The sequence below is a fragment of the Nelumbo nucifera genome, chromosome 3 (genome assembly GCF_055504915.1).
Source record: "Nelumbo nucifera cultivar China Antique chromosome 3, China Antique-T2T, whole genome shotgun sequence".
NCBI lineage: Eukaryota > Viridiplantae > Streptophyta > Magnoliopsida > Proteales > Nelumbonaceae > Nelumbo > Nelumbo nucifera.
The window spans coordinates 47,583,845-47,589,885 of NC_142651.1; the positions used below are offsets into that span (position 1 = coordinate 47,583,845).

The 6,041-nt window shown below is 38.1% G+C and overlaps 1 pseudogene; it reads left to right on the forward strand.

The window, feature by feature from the left end:
• The first annotated feature begins 1,328 nt into the window (after window positions 1-1,328).
• Window positions 1,329-1,832, forward strand: LOC148801199 (laccase-14 pseudogene; annotated as a pseudogene).
• Window positions 1,833-6,041: the final 4,209 nt, after the last annotated feature.

Below are 6,041 nucleotides of genomic sequence, written 5' to 3' on the forward strand. Positions count from 1 at the left end.
ATGCTTTAAAGTAGACCTTGATGATGTTTTAGCATCGATCATTATGGCTTTTCATTGACATTAAAGACATCTATAACAAAAAAAGCCCCATAATAAGATCAATTGAAGCATCCTTAAATCTCTTATACAATGTCCCAAGTTTTATTAACCATTATGCAAACAAAGAATGCATTACATCAACTGAGATGTAAAACAACTAAAGAGATCTTTTATAAATTTATCAAGTTATTCTAATGAAAAAATGTATACATGATATAGAAAACAGAACATCAAATATGCTAAAATCTTTAATACCTCTTTTTCTTCTAAATTGTACCAAAGTTATTGATTGTTAGCCAAAAAGAAACTCTAGTACCTTTAAGTGGATGAATGGAGAACCAATAGGAAGCTTTGAATCAAAGTGCAAGGTTGAAAGTAGAAGTTACAGTATTCCATCAAACAATGATTATAAAAGAAATAAGTAGACAAAGCATTCAACTGTTGCCCATTATAGCCCAACTAGCAAACCCAATTCAAAATCAGGATTTAAAATCTTTGATGAGAACATAAAATTAAAATATGTAATGAAACCTTTAGAGAAATATTAAATGTCGCTTGGATAGCCACCGTTACCTATGATTTCTTAAAGAAAAAGAGAGAAAAAAGGTAAGAGAAAGTTGATGAAATGAACAAATGGTGACCGATTACCAAATACACACACACATAAATTATGTCTGTCACCCCATTACAACTTACAAGCATGCGTTCATATATTTCTAGAATATTTATAGTTTGGGTAAATTTCTTAAACTATCCCTACTGTTCACGAAATTGACAAACTGTACTCTTATTGTTTAGATATTGTCTTGTGGTACCCTTAAGTTTTCTAACAATTGATATTGTTGTTAAATGCTAATGCAAGAAAATGAAATGTTGAATTTATCCTTCATTATTCCTCAAATTTCATCCCCTATTTCACCATCCGCCTCTACTCTTTCTCCATTCTCAAACCTCCCCCTTCGCCTTTGGTCTCTCTCCTTTCTCTGTTCTCAGACCTCCCCTCCGCCTCTAAAATAATTGTGGGGATCCTTGTGGATCGAGCAGCAATGAATAATCCCCAGATGTTGGATCGTCTGGGAACTTTAAAGATCAACCTCACGTTGCTTTCCAGCACTGATTTGGTGGGATTGTTGGTGATGATGAAATAGGGGCGACAACCACCGGTGAAGGGCTCCCTCCCTCTCTTTCTCCCCTTCATTCTCTCTCTCTCTCTCTCTCTCTCTCTCTCTTTCCTCCATTCCCTCTCGCCCTTATTTCAAAAGCTGGTGGTGATGATTTTTGGATAGACCATGGACATTTTGCTGAAAGCTAACCAAGCTCCTAGCCACTATTACATGGCCTCTAGAGCTTACTCGAGTGGTCTCGGTGTGGTCTACGATAACACCACAGCTATGGCCAATTTACAGTACAAAGACAATTACACCCCTTCGTTGTCTCTTTCCATGCCATCCCTCCCTCCTTACAATGACATAGAGGTAACAACTAGCTTCACCACCCACTTCAGGAGACTGGCAAGCAAAGAACATTCCATCGATGTTCCGTTAATTGTCGACACTCACATTTATACGACCATCTTTGTCAACACTTTGCCCTATGCTAGCGAATCTTGCAGTGGTCCCATCGGAAGCCGACTCTCTGCCAGCATGAACAACATTAGCTTTGTGATTCCATTGATGAACATTCTTGAAGCGTACTATAGGATGATTTGTGGGATTTACACAACTGATTTCCCCAACGACCCACCTTACTATTTCAACTTCACCACCGATGACTTGTCAATTGATAAACTGTAATTACCTATAGCCCACGCCATGTCTTCTAATTCTACGATACCTACTAATTCTAATAGAGAGTCCAAAAGACTGAAAGACTTCTGCTACTGCAAGGGAAACTGAGAGATAGGATGGATGGAGAGTGGCAAACTAGGAGATTTTACTCTGATTCATTCACAGGTACTGCCACTGTTTCTAATGTCGGTGGTAATCGAAAAGTTGATGTATCATGGTGGTCGGAAGGGTTGAGCCCAGAGTTGCTGGCCTTGATATTTGTTCGGATCCCGACAGGTCAATTGGTTTAAGCGATTCCTCCTATTTGCAAATCCTGGCGAGAAGTCATTGCCGGACCCTACTACTAGACTAACATTGACGTCGAGCAATGGTGCCGCCGATGTAACCGCTCTGGTCTCATCGACTTCGTTATTCGTAGGTTTGTCCATCGCAGCAAGGTGACCCTTCATCAACTCTCCGCTTACAAGCTTGGCGAATCTGGATTCTCCTTTGTAGACAATTGGTATTTAACTCCTTTTTTCCCCTCTGTTTCATCTCTTACTCAAAGGGGTTTCTGATGCTATCGCCTAGAGGAAGAATAGAGAGAGAGAGAGAGAAAGAGAGAGAGAGAGAGAGAGAGAGAGATGTGAGTTTGGAGGGGGTTGTCGCTGTCATTGCCGTTGCACAAAGGAATGAGGGTGGAAGCACAGTTCAATGTTGGTGGTAGTGCTCTATTTCCAAGATAATTACAAAGACCGACTAGGGGAAGAAGAATAAGAAGATAGAGGGATAGGTGGGGAGAGAAAGAGAGAAAGAGAGAGAGAGATGATCGGAGGTGAAGGATGGTTGAAGCAAGTTGTAACGATGAGGGGGAGGACAAGGGTCCTTGAATCCATCCATATAAACAAAAATCAAAGGAGAAAAAAAAGACAGGCACGGAAGTTCGAAGATTCCAGTTTTTCCAAGGCATTGGAAACCAAGAGTTGTGTGATCATCAAACTTTTTCTGTTCAAAAGTTGTAGTAGCCACCACCGCTTGCGACAACAATAGAAAAATCACCACCACCGCTACAACTTCCGATAGCAATGGTGAACAATAAGGGTATTTTAGGAATTTTAAAATAATTACCACTCACATGATGTCACATGTGAATGGAGTGTGATGGAAAATTAACGGCAAGGGAGGTTTTAGATAGTTGTCAGAAAACTTATGGGTACCGCAAGACAATATCTAAACAGTAAGGGTACAGTTTGTCAATTTCATGAACAGTAGAGGTAGTTTAAGAGATTTACTCTTAAATTTTTGTAAATTAGGGATATTGTATTCAAGAATGCTAATAAACAATTTTATGCAACTTTTGGTTTTTCTTGCTCTTTAAACAAGGTAGGTTCTACCCGTGACAAGGTAGGACCTAAACACTATGACATCTGAACCCAAACACTATGAAATCATTGATGTTGTTGGAAAACTTAAAATGGTAAATTCTCATAATCATTTTTCTTTTAAAGGATTTCAAAGGCATTAGTTTTGTTAGGGTTGTAAGTCAGGTTGCTCGTGTTAAAGAACTTCAACTACAACAAGCTTGGGCTAGGGTTTGGACCTATTCGGAATATTTAAAATTTGACAATATATAGGATATAATGATGCACCATAGCTTGAATATATTGCTTAAATCATGATTACAAATAAATGGATGCAAATCTGAACTGAATATAAAAAAATTTATATTTGATTCATATTTGTACTACAAACAAACAAAGCCTAAATGAACTGAATCCCAATAGGAACATCGTTTCATGGTCATCATTATTGAACTCACTATTAGTTATAATTATTATAGTCTAACCCTAATTATTGTTCTAACATTACTTTATTTCAAATGTGTTACAACATCTCTAATAAGTCATTTGATAGAAAATTCATCACATTATATGTATTACATACTTTATGGAATATGAAGACATCAATTGTAGAATTTAGGTATTTTTAGTATTAAACTTTCATATATAAATTGGGATGGAGGTAGTCTTCTTTTTTTGATGAGGGCCAATAACTAGAGAGATAAGTGCTCTAACCAAAGACACTTTGAAACTCAGAAGCACTGATGGAAGTAAAAGATGGGTAAATTAAAAGTAGATAGAAATCATTTTCCTTTCTTTTTATAATGAGTAGATACCGGCAAAGACTCATGATTAAGATTATTGAGTTGGCATGTTGGAACCTATTGCATGTAGCATGTTTTTGTGTAAAAATTGATATTTGGTGGGCTCAATAACTAGAGTTAAATGGTTGATCTGATAAGAGATAGAAAGTTAAGGGAAACAACTTTCATAAAATTCCTTAATGTAGTATGAATCTAAACAAAGATAGAAATTTTGTACTTCTTTCAATTTTGTATAAATTTTATTTGAAATTATGATTTATACTCTTACTTGATACAAAATTTGTACTTTTTGTCTCATTTACACTCATTGGCAATGCAAATTTTGCATTACCACCTTTCTTATAAAAAAGCTTGAGCGTATAGATTTTGAAAAACCTTGTAGAAATTGTGTCTCTCATTATGCAAGATACATCCAATATATATACAAATCCTACGCCTGAATTTAGGAGATTCAGTTGCAGTAGGAAATTACTAATTATAGGAACTACTATCCAAATACATCTAGGAAACTACCAATTACAGATGCATGCAAGAAGATTCCCAACACAGGAAGGATATGTGGAGATTTCCAATATAGGGATATGTGGAGATTTCCAATACAGGTAGGTTTCCCAATACTCCCCCTCAAATTGGTGCATGTAGATTCCGAATGCCCAATTTGCCAAGGAAATATGCGAATTTCTCTTTTCCAAGAGCCTTCATCAAGATATCAGCCAACTGCTTTGTGATTCGAACATGGCAAGTAACAATGTTCCCATGCCGTAGCTCATTGCGAACAAAATGACTATCGACCTCAATATGCTTTGTCCACTCGTGGAACACTGGATTCGCGACTATGTGCAAAGCTGCCTGATTGTCACAATACCATCGCGCAGGTTCATCATGTGCCACCCCAAAAGACAAAAGAAGTTTCTTCATCCACTTCAGCTTACAGCTCTTCGTAGCCATCGAACAATATTTGGCTTCTGTAGAGGAGCGTGACACGGTATGTTGTTTTTTTCATTTTCCAAGAAATTGGTGACTGCCCCAGCAGAACAAAATATTCAGTCAACGACCGTCGCATCAACAGGCAGCTTGCCCAATCAGAGTCGCAATAGGCATATAGACGCAGATCGCTATCAGAACGGAACAATACACCTTGTCCTAGATATCCTTTCAGACAATGCACTACGCGCAGAGCTGCCTCCCAATATTCTTATCGTGGACTTTGCATGAACTGAGCTAGGATATGAACACAATAACACAATTTAGGTCGTGTAATGGTTAAGTAGATCAATCGTCCCACTAATCGTCGATACTGATTTGGATTTTCCATTAGAGCGCCCTTTGCCAGCGCAAGATGATGATTCTGCTCAATGGGCATGGATGTTGGTTTGGCTCCCAAGAGTCCACATTCTGAGATGATGTCTAGGGCATACTTCTGTTGAGACAAAAATATTCCCTCAGGGCCACGAGCTACTTCAATCCCTAGGAAATATTTGAGTGGACCTAGATCTTTCATATGGAAGCATCGATGGAGATACTTTTTGAATTTTACAATGGCAGTAGTATCATTTCCCCCAATAATCAGGTCATCATCATATATCAGCACGTGCAAACGAACATTGTGTTTGCAATAGGTGAACAAAGAGTAGTTAGGATACGATTGAACAAATCCGAACTGTATCAAGGCCGTTGTTAACTTCGAGAACCAACATCTGGGAGCTTGACATAGTCCATAGAGATATTTTTTCAGTTTGCACACTTTTTTTCGATTCTTAGATGTAAAACCTAACGACAATTGCATATATACTTCCTCATTCAAATCCCCGTGTAAGAAAGCATTATGTACATCCATCTGATGCAACTTCCAGTTCCTAGTGGCCGCTACGGCTAAGAAGGTTTGGACTGTCGTCAGTTTGGCCACAGGAGCAAAAGTCTCATTGTAATTTAACCCTTCAACCTGTCTATTCTCGAGAATAACTAGGCGCGCCTTATACCGTTCAATCGTCCCATCTGAATTATATTTGATCTTATAAACCCATTTAGGCATTTACTCCCTATTGCCTTTTTTCTGAGAGGTAGAGATTCCA